At 38.3% G+C, this 22,357-nt stretch overlaps 1 protein-coding gene across 1 annotated transcript in view; it reads left to right on the top strand.

The window, feature by feature from the left end:
• The first annotated feature begins 3,420 nt into the window (after positions 1 to 3,420).
• C8H1orf146 (chromosome 8 C1orf146 homolog) overlaps positions 3,421 to 22,357 on the top strand; it is a 39,578-nt gene continuing 20,641 nt past the window's right edge. Inside the window, exon 1 of the mRNA XM_029948082.1 lies at positions 3,421 to 3,523. The gene's annotated coding sequence lies outside the window, so the exon portion shown is untranslated. The remainder of the gene's footprint in view (positions 3,524 to 22,357) is intronic.

Raw genomic sequence — 22,357 nt, 5'->3', positions numbered from 1 at the left:
AAGCTTACATTTTCCATTCAGGGTAAATAATTTATGGAATTAATTTTTCATTATAACTTTCTTACAGCTGCTGAATTAGGAATGTTCTGACACTAAATATGAATGTAAATTGAACATATTTCTGTGTAGGAATTCTAGGGGGTAGTGAATCATAGAGTTGAGATATTACAGAGTTGCCAAATATATCAGTGTAGTCAGTTTCAATATATTTGGATCTGAATTGTGTAGATGACCTTTAAAAGCACAACATGAACAGCCTTATTTATTCTGTTAATAAATGAATCACAGTAATACATAAGCCTCCCAAATGAAAACTTGGTAGCAGGGTTAGCGGCTAAACATTTATTTTCAGTAAATACCTCTCAGACAAATTAGTCAGCCTGAACCCAGAAGACCAAAGCTTGAAATACATTAGTTCAAGCCTCATAGTAATAAGGCTAAGAATTTTAATAAAAATAGAAGACCCATTGGTACTTGTTTACATTATGGCTACTAACATTCAATGAAGTCTGATATATTATCATTGAGACACAAATTAGAAGGTGGTTTATATGTCAGGGTGAATGATACTTCAAAATTTAATTAGATTTATTAGTGCTTATCAGGTACCAGACAGTGTTCTAGGTGTTAGAGATTCATCAGTGAACAAAAGAGTCCATGCTCTTGTGTGGAGTTTACATTCTAGTGAGAGAAGGAAGGCTATACATAAACAAAAAACCATAATATTTAATATGTTAGAAGGTAGCAAATGACATGAAAAACAAACCCAGCAGGTTAAGAGGGATCAGGATGGTTCTAATTTTAAATGAGGAAGTCAAAGTGGGCTTTATTGAGAAGATGACAGCTGAGCTATGTAAGATTTGAAGCAGGGGAGAGAGAGTGAACTATGAATGTATCTGGGAGGCGAGCACCTTAGAAAAACTGGTTCACAAGGCCTAAGGCAGGAGCATGCCTGAAGATATGAGGACAGTAACGTCTGGAACAGAAAAAGTAAATTAGAAAAATTGTAGTAGGAAGGCTTTAGAAAGGTAATAGGGTAGCTGACTCACTCAGGCCATTGTAGGTCATCAGAAGGACTTAAGCTTTGACTTCTATTTTAACAAGATTACACTGGTTGCTATGTTGAAAAGGGACTGTAAGGGGCAAGGCATAAGTAGGGAGATCTGTTAGGAAGTGACTGCAATAATCCAGGTAACTGGTGATGGTGGTTCAGACTAGGGAGGTGGTGAGGATATGAATATATTTGGAAGGTACAGGCCACAGGATTTCCTGATTGATGAAATGGTGCACATAAGAAACAAGCAAGGCATTTATATTTAACAACCAGAAACGTGTGAGTTATTAAGTGAGATGGGGAAGACTATGGGTGGTATAAGTTTGCAGGGGAATATTAGTTCAGTTTTAGAAGTGTGAAATTTAAGATGTCTTTTAGTGGAAATATTAAATAGGAAGCTCCTTATACCAGCTGGAATCCAGGGGAAAGGCTAAAGCAGGAGATACAAGTTTGGGGTTTGTCAGCATATGGATTATATCTAAAGCCATGAATTGATGAGATCACCAAGGGAGTGAATATAGTCAGAGAAGAAAAGAGGTCCAAGGACTGTATTTGAGGTGTTCCTAAGAAGTTGGGTATTAAAGAAAAAACAAAGGTTGTTGAAAAGTGACCAGTGAAGTACAGGAAAACCATGGTATGGGGTAAGAAGTACTTCCAAGAGGAGAAAGTAGTCAACTGTAACAAATGCTGTTGATTGAGTAAAATTAGTATTGAAAATTGCTGGATTTAACAATAACCATGACAAAAGCAATTTCTGTGGCATGGTGGAAATGAAAAAGCCAGCCTTCTTATAGTAATTTTAAGAATTAGAGAATAGTTTGGGGCATGAGGGTGGCTCAGCTGGTTAAGTGTCTGACTTTGGCTCAGGTCATGATCTTGTGCTCTGTGAGTTCGAGCCCTGAATGGGGTTCTGTGTTGGTAGCTTGGAGCCTGGAGCCTGCTTCAGATTCTGTGTCTCCCTCTCTCTCTGCCCCACCTCTGCTCCCACTCTTTTTCTCTCAAAAATAAAGAAATAAAATTTATTTTATTTAAAAAGTTTTTTAACATTTTTGTTTTATTATTGAGAGACAGAGCATGAGCATGTGAGGGGCAGCGAGAGGGGGAGACACAGAATCTGAAGAAGGCTCCAGGCTCTGAGCCTGACACGGGGCTTGAACCCACAAACCGTGAGATCATGACCGAGCCAAAGTCAGTTTAACCAACTGAGCCACCCAGGCGCCCCAAGTTCCCTCATCTTTAAAATGAGAATAATATATACTTTATAGCATTTATGGAGAAGATTAATAGAATCATGTATGCAAAGTATCTGGTATAGTATTTGTTACAAAGTAGGTTTTCAATAGGATTAGGTTTTTTTCCCCTCCCTGTTCTGGTCAGTTGCCCAGAACTTCAGTACCCTCCCCAGAATGGACCCTTCCTTGCACTTGCCAGTTTCACTACCAGAACTAGAGTCTCTGCTCTCACTCCAGCTAAGCCTCCTTGTAGTAGCACAGGTAGAAAGGGAAGGCTATCTTGCACTCTTGTTGAGTGCCTCTGCAGTTTGATCTTGGATATCTCTCCTACCCCTTTGCAATCTGCCAGTTAGAAACATAAGGACCTTCCAAGGAGGATCCTCTGGCAACCTAATCTTCCTGCCCACACTAGCAGCTAAGTCAATTCCTTGAGTTTCCAAATCCAAAGATGTGGCTGGAGCCAGGTCTTGATTAATCTGACCTCCCTTGTTCTGGCTTTAACAAAATGTCCAACAGGGGCATCAAAGAGTGCCCCTAATTTTAATAACATCAGATATACAAGCCAAAATTTACAAAACAACTTTAGAATAATGAATCTACATTTACAAGTGTGTTCCAAAGGATTTTTTTCTGGATTTTCTGGAGCACTTTTTCTTCCCAGCAATACATATTTTACTAAGGAAGACATAAACAGTTTTGCACACTAACCATTAAGCACTAGACAAGTGGTGGCTTTTTCTTTTTCAATTTTTACAGTTATGAACACTAGTGCTTAATAATTTGCTGAGCTTCAGTTAGGCTGAAGACAGTGGATTCCAAAAGAGCAAACACACAGGCTTCTATATGTTATAGGTACAACTACTAATAAAAAAGTATTTTTTCATAATTTGGATAAACCTGAGGCCACTGTGACCTTATGTTGTCAATAATAAGAGTAAGAGAATTGAGCCTAAATTTTAGAAAATTGTGAAAAATTAACTCCAGGCAAGCAAGTCAAACGAAAAAAGAACTCCTCACTTCCTCCTAACCACTTCCCTTCCCGGCTCCTTCAAATCTTGCCATTTAAAGATCAGGAAGGCGGGGCCAGAGTTAACTAGGTCTGCGACTGCGCGGAAGCGAGAGCGAGCACGGCGGCTGGGGCGGCCACCCACGCGTCTGCTTTGCGGCCCGACTTCTTGCTACTCTTGGAACGTTCTGGAAGTTTGGGGTGACGTAGCATCACGGACCTGCTGGTCGGGTAGGTATGTTTACAGCTACTGCGGACCAGGCTCTTCACGTTTTCCTCCATTCTTCTGCCAGGGTGTTTTTTCCTTCAGACTTGCCGGTCCGATCTTTACGTCAGAGATCTGGCGAGACATGAGAGAGGACCGTCCTCCCCACCGATTCTTCCTTGGAGAGCCACATGGACCAGGGTTTCCTCAGGTTTTTCCTGTAGAGTAGTAGAAGTGCTTCCTTTTCGGAAGCCTTGTCGCCAAGCGTGCGGATTTATATTTACTTTAGGTGGTGTTTTAACCAGCCCCTGCGGGGGCCATGGGGAAAAAGACTCTTAAGGATGGAAACCGCCATGACGATCGCCGTGGTCCAGCGTCTCACGTGCCGGTTGAGGAGACTGAACGGAAACGCGATTTACGGGAGTTTTTTGTGCCACGTTAAACTGATTTGAATTTGAAAACTTAGGGGAAACAAACAAAAACCTAATAGGCCAGAATACTAGGGACTTGGACGGGTAAAGGCTGAGAGAGTGCGAGCTTTTTATTTTCGGGTGAGGAAGCAGGCGGACTGGAGGGGAAGGGCGCCGCCCAGAGTGGCGAGGTCGAGCCCCGGCGGGGGTTTCCCCAGAGATACCGAGGGGGCCTTGCTGCCACCTCCCTAGTGGCCGGCCTCGTTTTTAGTCGCGAATTTACACACGCGGGGATCTGCTGACCCCAGTGTTTTTCCTCACTTATTACAGTAAGTGCACAAAATTACTAAACCTCTCAAAGCTTTACTTAAATTGTTTATAGAACCTACAGTAAGGGTGTGGAGAAGTAAATGAGTCATGTGAGTGTATTATCAGGAGGATGGTCCTCAGCTACACAGAAAATTGTGTGGGAGGGGTAAGAGAAGTTGCAGCCCTTCCTTTATCCTGCTAACCTTGGACTCATTCAAAAACAAGTATTTTTTGAGTGTCTGCTGTCTGCCAGGTGCGGGACATATAGTACTATTCCTGCAAGAAAGGAGGAATTATAGAACATTTGGTTTCAACCCAGCAGGAGGAACTTTCTAATTATTAGAGGCATTCAGAAGTGGAATGAAACTGCCTTAGGAGATAACGAACTCAGCGTAACAGAAAGTGACTTTCATCTGGATTCCTTGGTCTCTAAATTTTGCTTTGAACTAGTTGTATATTAAGTAACATGAAAAAGTAGTTATTTGGTTGAGGTTAAAATGCTTATGATTTAGGGGCGCCTGGGTGGCTCAGTCGGTTAAGCGTCCGACTTCGGCTCGGGTCATGATCTCACTGTCCATGAGTTCCAACCTGGCGTCAGGCTCTGCACAGACAGCTCAGAGCCTGGAGCCTGCTCCGGATGCTCTGTTTCCCTCTCTCTGCCCCTCCCCTGTTCACACTGTGTCCATCTCTCAAAAATAAAATAAAAACAAAAAAAATTCTTAACATTTTAAAAAGGTGCTTATGACTTAGGGGAAATGAAACGTTTATGTATAAGTTCCTTGGGCAAAATGTGGTTGGTGCTCAGCAGAGGTGTTTTAAGGTGTATTCTGAGGAAGGAGATGTCTCATTTAAGTTTCGGGGGGCTAAGCAATAGTTTCTTGCAGGAAACAGGTTTTCTAATGGGCTTTGAGAGAGAAGGAGGGTGTTTTTTTTAATAGACATTATTTTTTTACAATAGTTTTAGAAAAATTGAGGTGAAAGCCCAGAGTATTCCCACATACTCCCCTATTACTAAAGTTTTATATTATGGCACATTTGTTACAATTAATGAACCAATATTATTACATTATGATTACTAAAGCTTATTCCGATTTCCTTCGTTTTAACCTAATGTCCTTTTTTTTTTTTTTTTTTTTTTGCTGTTCCAGGATTCCAGTCGTTATACCATTCCACATTTAATTTTAATGTTTTCTTAGGTTCTTCTTGGATGTGACAGTTTCTCAGGCCTTCTTTGTTTTTGATAACCTTGATGGCTTTGAGGCGTGCTGGTCAGGTTTTTGTAGGATGCTCAACTATTGGAATTTGGTGGGTTTCTCATGTTAGGACTAAGATTATAGATTATTGAGGGGAAGCTAGCATCATATCATCGGTACATACTGTCAGTGTGATTTATGATTCCTGATGTAGACTTTGACCACCTGGCCAAGGTAGTACCTATCATGTTTCTCCAATGTCTCTTGAAGACAGTGTCAGGAGACTTGTCTCCTCTTCCCCATTAATTAATTTATTCATTTTTATCAGTATGGACGTGTGCCTATTTTATACTTTGAAATATAAATATTATTTTAATATATCTAATTTAATTCAATATCATTTTATTATAATTTTACTTATTTTGCTACTTAGATTACTCCAGCTTTAGCCATAGGAGTCTCTTCCAGGTGATTACTCTTTTTGACATACTTCTCTCCGTGTTAGTTTTTTCTTTGTTTTAAAAAAAAAAACTTTATTTCTGATAAAAAGTGCATGTGCACATGAGCTAGGGAGAGGGTCAAAGGAAGAGAAAGAGAGGGAGAGGGAAAGAATCTTAATCAGGGGCCATGCTCAATGTGGAGCCTGATGTGGGGCTCAATCCTATGACCCTGGGATCATGACCTGAGCCAAAATCAAGAGTCAGACACTCAACTGACTGAAACACCCATTTGCCCCACTTTGTTTTTGTGCCCCACTTCCTTACTTTCTGGCACTACAGAATACTCTGGGCTAAGCTTGTGTATTTCCTATCCGAGTCCTATTATCTGCCATTTCTCCCAGGGATCCCTGGTTCCTTTTATCAGAGAAAAGTATTTGAAACCAAAGTCTGGGGCACCTGGGTGACTCATTCAGTTAGGCATTCGACTTTGGCTCTGGTCATGATTTCACAGTTCGTGAGTTTGAGCCCTACATCGGGCTCTTTGCTAACAGCTGGGAGCCTGGAGCCTGCTTTGGTTTGTGTCTTTCTCTCTCTCTGCCCTTCCCTTGCTCACATCCTGTCTCCCTTAAAATAAATATGCATTAAAAAACAAACACAATCTGGCTGCTAGGTATCATTTGCTGAGAAGTTGCTGAGAAGGTATTATTCTTTTAGGCCCCTCTCAGATGACACAGCAAAGAGATACATATGTGTGTGTACTAACTTATGTATGTCCTTTCATCTGTAAGGATTTTTATATATTCAGTTGTATCTATATTAGGCTATTAATGATTTCATACTGATGTTGCCAACTCTACTCCATTACCACATGGATCATTCTAACCTTGAAATATTAAAAAAGAAATTTAAGCAAAAGTATGAGGAATGGAATTTTAAAATGCTGTTATAAACATTCTTGTACAAATCTTTTAATACATGTTGCTTGCGTTTCTTTTCAGTATAAACGTATGAGTGCAATTGCTGGGTGTGTATCTTCAACTTTAGTAGATAATGCCTGTCAAGAACTCTGAAAAGTCTGAGATTTTATCCTACTTATAAGCTGACAAGTTGACTTGGTATTGTTTAATTGATGCTGGCAGAAGATACATACATGATGCCTGTACCAGAAACAGGCTTTAAAAAAATCATGGCAAAACTAGTAGTCAAAGATTTAGGTTCCTGATGGTTTCCTTGGCTCCCAAATCCCATAGTGGGTAGATGTGTTGGAATAACAGAGGTGTTATATATCCCTGATATATTGACCCTTTTATCATTATAAAGTATCTCTCTTGGTCTCTCGTGATGTTTCTTAAAGTCTATTTTGTTTTTTATAATATAGCCACTCCAACTGTCTTATACTGTTTGCATGGTGTATCTTTTTCTTATGACTTTCAGTCTGTTTATATCTTTGAATCTAAGACAGTATATAGTGGATTTTGTTTTGACTGGAACATTTTATCTGTTCCTATTTAATGTAATTATTCAATATGGCTGGATTTATGCCTATTGTTTAAAAATTTTAAGATATGTAATCCGCATACCACAAAAATAACCATTGTAAAGTGATTTAAAATGAATTGAAAGCGACTTAAAGTGAATTTTAAACTCAGTGATTTTTAGTATATTCACTATGCTGTGCAACCATCACCACCATTAGATCTACCATTTTGCTGTTTGTTCTTTATAAGTCTTTTGTTGTTCTTCTGTTACTTTTTTTACTACCATTTTGTGATATATGAATATTTTTTTAGTTTATCAGTTTAATTCCTCTGTTGATTTTTTACTTTTTGTTTTTTAGTTATTTTCTATGTGTTTTCTCTCGAGACTATAATATGCATCTCATTATTATTTCAAATCAGTACTTCTACTTGGTACTATAAAATGGATTCTCCCACTGAGAGATGTTAGAAGTTAAATATATGGAGATATTTCTTACAATTAAAATAGTATCTTTCATTACTAGAAACCTACTGTTAATATGATCAGTATCTTGTCACTAATGTTATAGGAACATAATTCATTGAGCAACTAGTTTAGTAAACCCCACTGTGCTAAATGTTAAGGAAATGTAATAAGGAGGTACATTCATATCTCGAACAAGTAGAGGGAAATTCTTCAATGATATTAATTAGGGAAGGATAGTTTGGGATAGTATTTGAGAAAGTTTTGTAGATAGAGATATGAGATTTGTATTTTCAGAGATTAGAGGGGTATTTCATTGAGAAACCTGAGAGAATTTTGGAAGTTTAGAATATGGGTGGTATATGTGACGACAATTAATCAAAATACCACAGGCTTCTAGTTTAAAACGGCAGGTTGACCCCACTTCTTTATGTTCTCTTTTTCTCTGAAGACTTTAGAAATGACAGTAAATATTTCTTTAAAAAGTTAAAACAGGTATGAGGAGTAAAATAACAAATGAGAGATTTAAATGAGCATGAAGAAACTAGAAGTCAGGAATGGTAATCAATTTGGTTATGAAAGAAAGTTATCTAAGTGACTACAGAGAGAGAAATTAATGAGAAGAGAAGAGTTTTGCCTCATGGACCTCCTGAGGGGCTGAGTACTTTGTTTAGAAGCATCAGGTATTGATGCCATCAAGAGTAGAATGTGGAAGAAGGAAAGATTGTTGAAAGTTTATATGCAAATCTATTAGAATCTCCCTGGGTTCTCCATCCTGAACATCCAAGCACATTCACTCTACAGTTCTCCATGGAGGAGGCTGGAGGTTTGTTTTCTGGAGTAGTTCAGATGGGAAGATGGATTTGGGAATACCAGGCGTATGTCTTTCCTCATAAGAGATGTCTTCTCTGACCATCCAACATAAAATAACAGCCACCAGCACTTAATCTCCATATACCCTGATTTATTTTTCTCCGCTGCACACATTGCTACCTTCCATCACTCTCTCTTTATCACCCATATTTGTCTTTTGTTTTTTAATTGCTGGAATTGTCTCCGTTAGAGTGGAAGCTTCATGAGGGTGGAGATGTGTCTGTTCTGTCCACTATTGTGTTCCCAGTCCCTATAATAGTATCAGATACATACATAAGTATTTTTCTAATTAATACATAAATAAGAACAAACAATAGAACTCCCCTATGACCCAGCATTAGCACTGCCAGGGATTTACCCAAGGGATACAGAAGTGCTGATGCATAGGAGCACATGTACCCCAATGTTCATAGCAGCACTTTCTACAATAGCCATATCATAGAGCCTAAATGTCCATCACCTGATGAGTGGATCAAGAAGATGCAGTATATATATACAATGGAGTACTATATGACAATGAGAAAGATTGAAATATGGCCATTTGTAGCAAGGTGGATGAACCTCGAGGGTGTCATGCTAAGCGAAATAAGTCAAGCAGAGAAGGACAGATCCCATATGTTTGCACTCATAGGTCTAACAGGAGAACAGGAGAAACCTAATGGAGGACCATGGAGAGAGGAAGGGGGAAAGAGAGTTGGGGAGAGAGAGGGACGCAAAACCTGAGAGACTATTGAATACTGAAAACAAACTGAGGGCTGAAGGGGGAAAGGAAGGGGGAGAGGATGGTGGTAGTAATGGAGGGGGGCACTTGTGGGGAAGAGCACTGGGTGTTATATGGAAACCAATTTGACAATAAACTATTAAAAAAAAGAAAAAAAAAGAACAAACAAGGATCACTAGATATCTGAGGTAAACTCCATCATGAAAACAGGTAAAATAATCAGAAAAAAAAAGAGACCTGTAGAAAACAGACAATATGGACAACAGAAGAAAACTTTTTAAAAATGTAATTAATTACCTCAGGGAACTGAGAGATTTTTGAGTTCATTAAGAGATGCCATGAAGAAGAATGATCAGAGAGTAAGAAAGAACTTCTATATATATATATCATATAGTTTAAACTACCATATATATATATATATCAATGTTTAAATTTTAAAAAAGGAAACTTTTGACTTCTTGTTTCCAGTCCAGCATATTAAAGAGCATGGAACTAGTAACTCCTTCCTAACAAGTAAAAAGATGAACAAATTGAAAAATCAACAACTCTTAAATCTATTAGAGAAGTGAGGTTAGTTACATGGCAAACTTCAACCAAAATTTTAGAAATAGAGAGATTGATAGAAAGAATCACTTAAATGGAGCAGTAATCAATAAGCAGAAACCTCTACAGGAACCCATACTGGGATAGGAAAATCTAAAGTGTAATTGAATTGCTGAAAGCACTGTGTCAATAAGTGGGGAGACCTAACCATTAGGGGGCCCTTAGTTTGAACTGCCATAGCAAATCCCATGGACTGGGAGGCTTAAACAACAGACATTTATTTTCTCACAGTTCTGAAGTCCAGAAGTCTGAGATCAGGGTGCCATCCTAGATGGATTCTGGTAGAAACTTGCTTCCTAGCTTGCAGATAGCCATCTTCTTGCTGTATCCTTATATGGCAGGGAGAGAGTGACCACACCAGCAAGCTCTACCATCTCTTCTTATAAGGGCACTGATCCCATCATGAGGGCCCCATACTCTTGATCTCATCTTAACCTAATTATCTCCCAAAGACCCTATTTCCAAATACCATCACATTGAGGATTATGGCTTCAGTGTACAATTTTGGTGGAATATAATTCAGTCCATAGCAGGCCTCCACACTTTGTGAGTTCTACCTCCAGGAGCTCTACCAGGTTCTCACAGTGAATGTTGAAGAATAATTCCTTTGTGCTTCTGATTGGGGGCTGGGAAGGGGGGGGGGCATTCTAAAATATGAAAGAGCATCCTGTTCTTAAAAATTCTGCCCTCAAGAGAAACTACTTTATCAGAGCCTAACCCTGTTGGGGTTTTATCATAGCCTAATCAATGTGGGAGGAGAGAAGTACCCAGCTTTAGCCCCATCCAGGCATCCTGTCTCACCTGAATCAGGGGAAATATTGGAAAAACACAAGTGAAATTAACAGCTAAGGGGTGCAGGCTCCTGAAAAGACTGAGACTTAATAATAAGGCTATACAATGTTTTTCCTCCCTGTATACCTTACCACTGTGCCAGTAAAGGAAGACCTGTGTAACAGTTTCTCTTACCAAATACATCATGTTAGGCTTTAAACAAAAAACTACAAAGCATGATAAAAGGCAGAAAACATAATTTGAAGAGACCATAAACATTAGGTAGAGTAGGAATGTTGTAATTATTAGACTAGGAATTTAAAACAACTATAATTTGTATGTGGAGGCTTTAATGGAAAAAGTAAACAATATGCAAGAATAGATGGATAATGTAAGCAGGGAGATGAAAATTGTAAGAAAGATTCAAAAAAGAAATGTTGGAGATAAAAAGACAATATAATAGGAAGAATACATTTCATTGGCTCATTAGTATAATGACAAAATTGAAGAAAGAATCTCTGAGCTTGAGAATATGCCAATAGAAACTTCCAAAACTGAAAAGCAAAAAGAAAAAAAGAAAAAAATTGAGCAAAATGTCCACCAACTGTGGGAAAATTAGAAGAGTAATATATGTGTGATGTGAATACCAAAAACAGAACAAAGAAAAAGGAACAGAAGATATACTTGAAGCAGTGACTAAGAATTTCCATTTACCCAAATTAATGGCAGACACCAAACCACAGATTCAGATACCTCAGGGAACACCAAACAATGATAAATGTCAAAAAACAACCTAGGCATGTTATACTCAGACTACAGAATATCAAAGATAAAATATCATGAAAGAAACCACCTTATCTATAACAAGAGCAAAGATACAAGTTACATTATACCAGAACTTGCTGCTGGTGTCACTCTCTCTGTGCCATGTGAGGACACAGTAAAAGATGGCCAACTCTTTGCAAGCTAGGAAGAAAGTTCTCACCAGAACCCATCTAGGATGGCATCATGATCTTGAATGTAATTACATGTAAACCATGCAAGCAAGAGAGTGGAGTGAAATATTTAAATTACTGAGAGAATAAAACCGCCAACCTGGAATTCTGTGTCCTGCTGTATTTTCCTTCAAAAGTGAAGGAGAAATAAGTCTTCAGATAGTCAGAAATTGAGAGATTTTGTTGCCAGTTGATTTGTTTTGCAAGAAATGTTAAGAATTTCCTGAAAGAACACTGTATGTTAACTAACTGGAATTAAAATAAAAACTTAAAACAATGAGAATAAAAACATTGTACAACTTAAAACAAGAAAAAAGTTTTTTGAGAGAAGGAAAATTATAGTGTCAGAAACTCAGATCTATATAAAGAAAGGCAAAAACAATAGAGAGGGAATAAGTGAAAGTAAAATAGAAACTTATCCTTAGTTCATCTAATAGATAAACTTTTTTTTTCAAATAATGATAACAACAATGTATTTGATGGTTATAGCTGATGTAAAAGTGAAAAAAATGGCAGCAATGACATAAGGGATGGGAGGAAGGATTTAGGAATATTTTTTATAAGGTACTTGTACTATTTATGAAGTGGTATACTGTTATTTGAAAATAAGCTTGGCTTGGTTATAAATGCATATTGCACACTCTAGGGCAACTGCTAAAATAAAGTAAAAAAGAAAACAAAAACAAAACAGCCTTTAGAATTGGTTAGGGAATTACCTGGAGAATGACAAGAAAAAAATTCAAACCAGGAAAAGACTGAGATCAAGCTATGAGATCTAATACCCACCTAATAACATTTGCAGACAAACCAACCACAAAACAAACCAAAAAACAAACAAAATGAAAAACAAAAAAAAAAAATACTGGGAATATTAAATACTTGATTCTAGTTTTCTAGGATTGAGGAACATGAGTATCTGGATTAAAAGGGCTCCCTGAGTGCTCAGCACAATTCAGGTAAAAAGATCTACCCAAAGACACATCGTTGTGAAATTTCAAAAGACTGGAGACTAAGACCCAAAACATTAAGATACCAAAAAAGCTTTTAGAGAAAACAAATGAAAAATAAGTCACTTATACAGGAATAGGAATCAACATGGTATGTCCACAACAGCTACTTGGTTGTTTAGAAGACAGTAGAGTAATATATATAAAATTCTAAAGAAAACGTACACACACACAAAGAAAACATATCTTATAGGATACACACACACACAAAAGCATATATATAAATACAAACATCCATATATATATATGAATATCTCCCAAATGTGGAGATAGGGTAAAGACTCAGACATGCAATGGCTCAAAATACATCTATATATTAATTTGCCATGCATCTTTTAAAGATAATTACTGAAGAGTATTTCATCAAAACCACAATGACATATCACGTCACACCTGTCAGAATGGCTAAAATTAACAACTCAGGAAACAACAGATGTTTGCAAGGATGTGGAGAAAGAAGAACCCTTTTGTACTGCTGGTGGAAATGTGAACTGGTGCAGCCACTCTGGAAAACAGTATGGAGGTCCTCAAAAAATTAAGAATAGGAATACCAAGTATGGAAAGAGCCCAAATCTCCACCAACAGATTAATGGGTAACAAAGTTGTAGTATATATCTATAATGGAGTATTCCTTGGCAGTCAAAAAGAATGAAGTCTTGCCATTTGCAACAGTGTGGATGGGACTAGAGTGAATTATCCTAAGCAAAATAAGTCAGAGAAAGACAAATATCATATGACTTCACTCATAGGTGGAATATAAGATACAAAACAGATGAACATAAGGGAAGGAAAGCAAAAATAATATAAAAACAGGGAAGGGGACAAAACAAGACTCTTAAATATAGAGAACAAACAGGGTTGCTGGAGAGGTTGTGGGTGGTGCAGTAGGTTAGATGGGCAAGGGGCATCTTGTCTTGAGGAAGACACTTGTTGGAATGAGCACTTGGTGTTATATGTAGGGAATGAATGACTGGATTCTACTGAAATCATTATTGCACTATATGCTAACTAACTTGTATGTAAATTAAATATATATATATATAAAGAATGCTTCAGCAAAACAAAAGAATAAATCAAGGAAAGGAAAACATGGCTCTAACACAGGCGAGAGGTGAAGGAAGGCCCAGGATGACAGCTAATGAAGCAGGCAGAAATACCCAGTTTCTCTCTGCAGGAAAGGGAAAGGAACTGAAAAGAGAAAAGTGTAACTGAGGGATTATTTGTGTTGGTTTGATAAAAGTACTGAAGGTCTTATAAAAATGGTTTATTGCTTTGTTTTGGTTAAAAGGTTTGACTAGAGTAAATAATGATAATATGTTTGTGTTTTAATATGAATTATTTGATTTTTCAACCACTTGAGAGATATCAGCAAGCCAGTATTGTTCATCTAATAGTATATAATTATACTTGTGTGAAAATTGGCTTAAAGGCATTGAGTGATTATAGTGTTAGAGATAAGAGTGGAACTCTGGTCTAACTCCTGTTGTGTTTTTCCTATTATGCAATGGATCTTCTACCAAAAGGTTTGAATGTGTGCCGTATGTTTGATATATTCCCATATGTAAGGACACAGGTCTAAACCTAACAGACTCCATGACAGGCTTTAAGTTCCCCCTCTAAACTAGAAGGCCTAAGTTTCAGTTTCCCAGTTACACATTGCCTAGGGCAGGAGAGACCCCCTTCGCAACACCCAATCAGGAGAGGCCAGCTACCACTCTCCACATTCCTGAGGGTGAGGCCTGCAGATGGGAACTTTAGATAGGATCCTGTTACCTAATGTTAAAGTTAACCCGATAGTCGCTGAACAAGACCCTAGGCTCGCCCTGTAATTGGTTAATTTTAAAGGTACTCTAAATGTTGTGATAGGGCCCCACCAAAAGTAACGAATACTCTAGACAATGTGAATGGTTAAACTTGCTGTCAATGATATTGTATAGTTACGATTGGATCACTGTTCCCATGTCACAATTTCTGTAACTTCCCTATCACTAACCCCATAAAAACCGTACTCCCCTTTTGTTTGAGGCTCACAGCACGGATCCACTGCACTGGTAAAGTCTGTGAGCCCAAGTTCGAACCTGTAAATAAAGCCCTTTGTCTTTGCATGCGTGACTCGGTCTCCCCGGTGGTCTCTGGTCATTGGAGGATACTACAAACTGGGCATTACACATACACTATACATCCTCACTACATCATAAAAGCATCCATTTTGTCTTTTGCATTTCCCCCTCCCCCATCCCTCCTCCCTACTCTTCTAGTACTTTAACATACTCTTTCTTGTTCCTGACATTTTTTTAAATTACTTTTTTACCTTTCACCAGACACTAAACTAAATTAGGTGATGTGAATCTTCTTTCTGCCTCTAGAATTAGTCTTTATAGTTGATCCCCCTCGTTTCTGAATTGTACCTTTCTCTTTTTTTTCTCTTTTCTTCCCTTTTCCTTCCTTCCTTCCTTCCTTCCTTCCTTCCTTCCTTCCTTCCTTCCTTCCTTCCTTCCGAAAGAGAGAGAGAGAGAGCATGAACAGGGGAGGGGTAGAGAGGGAAAGAGAGAAAATCCCAAGCAGGCTCTGTGCTGTCAGCATAGAGTCCAATGCAGGGCTTGTACCCATGAACTGTGAGATCATGACCTGAGCCAAAACCAAGAGTCAGACACTTAACTGACTGAGTGACCCAGGTGCCCCTGGGGAGAGAGAATTTTCAGCAGGCTCCACACCCAGCGTGGAGGCCAGTGTGTTCTCATCACTGTGAGACTATGACCTGAGCTGAAATCAAGAGTCAGACGCCCAATAAACTGAGCCACCCAAGTGCCCCTATTCTATTTTTTTTTTTTTTAGAGAGAGAGCATGCAAGCAGGGGAGAGGGAGAGAAGGGAGAGAGAGAGAGACAGATAGACAGACAGGGAGAATCTTAAGCAGGCTCCATGATCAGTACAGAGTTCAGTATCGAGTTTGATCCCTGACCCTAGGATCATGACCTAAGCCAAAATCAAGAGTGAGATGCTTAACCAACTAAGCCACCCAGGTGCTCCTATTTTCTTTTAAACGTATATGGAAATGTATTTTTATACATTTAACTATAGATGCCATTTTTATCTTTTTCCCTTTTATCTTTTTACTTTTTTAAATAAAAAAAATGTTTATTTTTGAGAGAGAGTGTGAGTGGGGGAGAGGCAGATAGAGAGGGAGACACACAATCTGAAGCAGGCTCCAGGCTCTTAACTAATAGCACCGAGCCCGACTCAGGGCTCAAACCCACAAACTGCAAGATCATGACCTGAGCTAAAGTCAGTTAAATGCTTAACTGACTGAGCCACCCAGACACCCTGTATTTTTTATTTATTTAAATTCAAGTTAGTTAACATATAGTGTAGTACTGGTTTCAGGAGTAAAATCAATTAACTCATTACTTACTTTGAATAGCCAGTGTTCATCCCAACAAGTACCATCCTTAATCCCTATTACCCATATAGCTCATTGCCTCACCCACGTCCCCTCTAGCAACCCCTAGTTCGTTCTCTGTATTTAAGAGACTCTTATGGTTTGCCTACATCCCTGTTTTTCTTATTTTTCTTTACTTTCCTCTATATTCATCTGTTGTGTTTCTTCAGTTCTACATATGAGAGTGCAATCTCTTTTATTCTTGACTAGACTTTGCTGCAACTCATGGAACTCAACGCCATATATCTCTTTTAGTTTAAAACAAATTTGCATCCAGTTAGCCTTCTCTTAGGCAAGAATAAGAATTTGGCAACTATTTCAAGTTCTTCAGGGATGAACCTTATATAGGGAGTACCAAGTACATACTTGCCCAGTGGCTGTTTGCTTCTGCCATATTGCCACCAAGTCAGGTCATCCTCTTAAAAATGTTCTTTGATAGCCAACAAGATGTTTTGTTAGCATGTAATTCTATTTCAGTATTTATTATGATCTATGACATATGAGCCCAAGGGAGAGTCCCAGAAGGTCACTTAATTCCATTCTATGTATCATTTCATTTACTCAAAGGGCTCTCATCACTGTGAGATTTTGGTAACGGGAAAAGCTCTCACCAAGAAGACAGCTTCTCTAGAACCTAAGCTTATTCATCACCACTTAAGAATTTAGGAATTCTTGAAGCGCCTGGGGGGCTGAGTTGGCTAAGCATCCGACTTCAGCTCAGGTCATGATCTCATGGTTCATGAGTTCGAGCCCCAGGTTGGGGCAGGAGCCTGGAGTCTGCTTTGCATTCTGTGTCTCCCTCTCTCTCTGCCCCTTCCCTGTTCTCACTCTCTCTCTCTCAAAAGTAAATAAAATTTTTTAAAAATTAAAAAAAAGAATTTAGGAATTTTCTCTTTACACAGATGGCTTTACCACTTGTACACTAACCACAGATCTGGATTCATAGCATAGTTTTTAAAAATTATTTTTAAAACTTTTTAATGTTTTATTTATTTTTGAGAGAGAGAAAGAGAGAGAGAGAGAGAGAGAGAGAGAGAGAGTAAGAGTATGACCCAGGGGAGGGTCAGAGAGAGAGGGAGACACAGAATCTGAAGATAGGCTCCACGCTCTGACCTAGCTGTCAGCACAGAGCCTGATGCAGGGCTCCAACCCACCAACCACAAGATCATGACCTGAGCCAAAGCCGGATGCTTAACTGACTGAGCCACCCAGGCGCCCCTAAAATTAATTTATTTAAATTCACGTTAGATAACATACAATGTAGTATTGGTTTCAGGAGTAGAACTGATTCATCACTTACATTTGATACCCAGTGCTCATCCCAATGAGTGCCCTTCTTCATCCCCATCACCCACTTAGCCTATCTCTACCACCTCCCCTCTAGCGACCCTCAGTTTGTTCTCTGTATTTGAATCTCTTATGGCTTGCCTGCCTCTTTGACTTGATCCTTTCCTTTCCATATGTTCATCTATTGTGTTTCTTAAATTTCACATATGAATAAAATCATATGATATTTGTCTTTCTCTGACTAACTTATTTCACATAGCATTGTCTTAACCCGAGGCCCGGGGACTGCTCGTCTGCCTGTCCGCTAGCTTCCACCCTGCAGTGTGCTAGCTCGCCAGGTCTAGGCGCACTCGTCCCCAGCTTTGAGCGCGCCTCTGTCGCGGGTCCTTCTCCTGAGGAAGGGAGAGAAAAAGGGGGCAGAAGAGGGAGACGCAGAGAGTAAAGACACAACTCACGGTTTCCGATCAGGCAAAAAAGAGCTTTATTCAGAAAACTGTCTCTTATAAAGGTTTCAAGGCTGGAAAACAAAGCAGCTGACCTAGGTCAGTTACCAGGTAAACATAGTCAAATGAATATCAAAAGAAATGCCCAGATTTGCCTCAGCAATGCTGGGAAGGGGGGAGTTAGCACTGAATAATCCAAAATATGGTTTTGATCTTTTGTGCACCTTGGCTACTCCACGTCTGGCCCAGCAAGACAGACGCCAAAGTTATTTTTACCAGGAAATGGCAGTCTCCAGCCTCTAGATGCAAATCTTGTTTACTGGTTCACTCTCCGGAGAGTGATAATCCTTGCCTGAGGCAGACAGAAAACTTGGCAGGCCCCGATATAGCATACTTTAGCTCCATCCATATTGTTGCAGATGGCAAGATTTCATTCTTTTTGATTGCTGAGTAATATTCCATTGTATATGTATACCACACCTTTTTTTTTATCCATTCATCATTTGATGTACATTATGGGCTCTTTCCTTACTTTGGCTATTGTCAGTTATGCTGCTATATAAACATTGGGGTGAAAAAAAACATTGGGATGCGTATTGTCCTTCAAAACAGCATACATGTAATCCTTTAGATAAATACCTAGTAATGCAATTGCTGGATCATAGGGTAGTCCTATTTTTAATTTTTTGAGGAAACTCCATACTGTTTTCAGAGTGGCTGCACCAGTTTACATTCCTACCAGCATTACAATCGGGTTCCCTTTTCTCCGCATCCTTGCCAACATCTGTTGTTTCCTGAGTTGTTCATTTTAGCCACTCTGATCTGGGTGAGATGGTATCTCATTGTGGTTTTGATTTGTATTTCCCAGATGATGAGTGATGTTGAGCATCTTCTGTGTGTCTGTTAGCCATCTGGATATCTTTAGAAAAGTCTCTATTCATGTCTTCTGCCCCGTTCTTCAATGGATTATTTGGTTTTTGGTTGTTGAATTTGATAAATTCCTTACAGATTATGGATACTAACCCTTTATCTGATAGGTCACTTGCAAATATCTTCTCCCATTCTGTCAGTTGCCTTCTAGTTTTGTTGGTTATTTCCGTTGCTGTGCAGAAACTTTTCATCTTGATGAGGTCCCAATATTTCATTTATGTTTTTGTTTCCCTTGCCTCGAGAGACATGTCTAGTAAGAAGTTGCTGTGGCCGAGGTCAAAGAAGTTGTTGCCTGTGTTCTCCTCTAGGATTTTGATGGTTTCCTGTCTCACATTTACGTTTTCATTCATTTTGAATTTATTTTTGTGTGTGGTGTAAGAAAGTGGTCTGATTTTATTTTGCATGTTGCTGTCCAGTTTTCCCAGCACCATTTGCTGAAGAGACTATCTTTTCTCCACTGAATACTCTTTCCTGATTTCTTGAAGATCATGTGGCCAGACATCTGTATGTCCATTTCTGGGTTCTCTCTTCTGTTCCACTGATCTGTGTCTATTTTTGTGCCAGTACCATATGTCTTGCTCATTACAGCTTTGTAATACAGCTTAAAGTCAGGAATTGTGATTCCTCTAGCTTTGCTTTGCTTTTTCAACATTGCTTTGGCTTTTAGAATCTATAGTTCTATACAAATTTTAGGATTGTTTGTTTGAGCTCTGTAAAGAATGTTAGATGGGGATTGCACTGAATGTGTAGGTTGCTCTGGGTAGTATAGACATTTTAACTGCATAATTTTCTAATCCATGAGCTTGGATTATTTTTCCATCTCATTGTGTATTCTTCAATTTCTTTCATAAGCTTTCTATAGTTTTCAGCCTACAGATATTTTAATTCCTTGGTTAGGTTTATCCCTCAGTATATTAAGGTTTTGGGTGCTCTTGTAAATGGGATAGCTTCCTTGATTTATCTTTCTGCTGCTTCATTATTGGTTTATAGAAATGCAACCGACTGGGACACCTGGGTGGCTTAGTTGGTTAAGCATACAACTTCAGCTCAGGTCATGATCTCACAGCTTGTGAATTCGAGCCCCGCACTGGGATCTGTGCTGACAGCTCAGAGCCTGGAGCCTGCTTCTGATTCTGTCTCCTTCTCTCTCTGCCCCTACCCTGACTGCACTCTGTCTCTCCTGTCTCAAAAATAAGTAAACATTTAAAAAAATTTAGAAATGCAGCTGATTTCTGTATGTTGAATGTATATCCTGTAACTTTGATGAATTCATGTATTATACCAGTTTTTTGGTGGAGTCTTTTGGATTTTCTATGTAGAATGTCATGACATCTACAAGGAGTGAAAGTTTGACTTCTTCTTTACCAATACGTATGCCTTTTATTTTTTTTGTTGTCTGTTTGCTGAGGCTAGGACTTCCAGTACTATACTGAACAACAGTGGTGAGAGTGGACATCCCTGTCATGTTCCTGACGTTAGGTGAAATCCTCTTCCCCACTGAGGATGATATTAGCTGTGGGCCTTTCACATATGGGTTTTATGATATTGAGGTATGTTCCTTAAGGGTTTTTCTTTTTAATCAAGAAAGGATACTGTATTTTGTCAAATGCTTTTTCTGAGTCTATTGAAAGGATCATATGCTTCTTACCCTTTCTTTTAATAATGTGTCATATCACATTGATAGATTTGAAAATATTGAACCAACCCTGCATTCCAGGAGTAAATCTTACTTGATCATTGTGAATAATTCTTTTAATGTACGATCGAATTCAATTTGCTAGTATCTTGCTGAGAATTTTTGCATACATCCATGTTCCTCAGGGATATTGGCCTGTAATTCTCCTTTTTAGTGGGATCTTTGTCTGGTTTTGGAACCATGGTTCTGGTTTTATAGGAAGAGTTTGGAAGCTTTCCTTTCATTTCTCTTTTTTGGAACAGTTTGAGAAGAACAGTTATTAACTCTTCTTTAAGTGATAGAATTTCCCTGGGAAACCATCTGGCCCAGGACTCTTGTTTCTTGGGAGATTTTTGATTACAAATTCAATTTCTTTGCTAGTTATGGGCCTGTTCAAATTTTCTATTTCTTCCTTTTGAGTTGTGGTAGTGTGTGAGTGTCTAGGAATTTTCCATTTCTTCCATATTGTTTGGTTTGTTGGCATATAATTTTTCATAGTATTCTTTTATAATTGTATTTCTGCAGTGATGGTTGTGATCTCTCCTCTTTAATTTTTGATTTTATCTCTTTGAGTCCTCTTTCTCTTCTTTTTGCTAAGTCTGGCTAGGGATTTATCAATTTTGTTTATTCTTTCAAAAAAAAACACCACCTTTTGGTTTCATTGATCTGTTCTACTCTTTTTTGTTTGTTTGTTTGTTTCTCTTTTTCTGTATCATTTAGTTCTCTCTAAGTTTTATTATTTCCCTTCTGTTGGCTTTGGGCTTTATTTGCTGCTCCTTTTCTAGCTCCTTTAGGTTGTAAGGTTAGGTTGTATATTTGGACCTTTCTTGCTTCTTAAGATAGGCCAGAATTGCAATGTGTTTTCCTCTTAGGATTGCTTTTGCTGTATCCCAAAGGGTTTGTACTGTCACGTTTTCATTTTCATTTGCATCCATGTATTTTTTTATTCTTTAATTTACTAGTTAACCCATCCATTCTTTAGTAGGATGTTCTTTAACCTCCATGTATTTGACGGCCAAATTTTTTCTTTTGGGTTGTTTCGAGTTTCATAGTGTTGTAATATGAAAACATGCATGATATGATCATGATCTTTTTATACCTGTTGAGGGCTGGTTTGTGACCCAGTATGCGATCTAGTCTGGAGAATGTTCTATGTGCACTCAAGAAGAATGTGTATTCTGGTGCTTCTTAGGGTGAAATGTTCTGAATATCTCTGTTAAGTCCATCTGGTCCAATGTGTCATTCAAAGCCATTGTTTCTTTGTTGACTTTCTCCTAAGTTCATCTGTCCATTGCTGTGAGTGGAGTATTAAAGCCTGATAGTATAATGGTATTATTATCAATGAATTTGTTTATGTTTGTGTAATTGATTTATGTATTTGGGTGCTTTCATGTTAGGAGCATAAATATTTACAATTGTTAGATCTTCTTAATGGATAAACCCCTTAATTATGATATAATGGCCTTCTTCATCTCTTGTAATAGTCTTTGTTTTAAAATCTAGCTTGTCTAGTATAACTATTCCTACTCTGGCTTTCTTTTGACTTCCATTAGCATGATAGATAGTTCTCCATCTCCTCACTTTCAACCTGCATGTGTTTTTAGTTGTAAAATGGGTCTTTTGTAGGCAGTATATAGATCAATCTTCTTTTTGTTGTTTTTGTTTTTGTTTTTTTATCCATTCTGCTACCTGTGTCTTTTGATTGGAGCATTTAGTCCATTTACATGCAGAGTGATTATTGAAAGATATGAATTTAGTGCCATTGTATATGTGTAGATTTGGTTTTTCTGGTGATGTTCTCTGGTCTTTTTTGTCTTTACTGCT

This window comes from Suricata suricatta, chromosome 8 (genome assembly GCF_006229205.1).
Source record: "Suricata suricatta isolate VVHF042 chromosome 8, meerkat_22Aug2017_6uvM2_HiC, whole genome shotgun sequence".
NCBI classification, from domain to species: Eukaryota; Metazoa; Chordata; class Mammalia; order Carnivora; family Herpestidae; genus Suricata; species Suricata suricatta.
The sequence above is the reverse complement of the archived record's forward strand: the minus strand, read 5'-3'. Positions and strand labels throughout refer to the sequence as shown.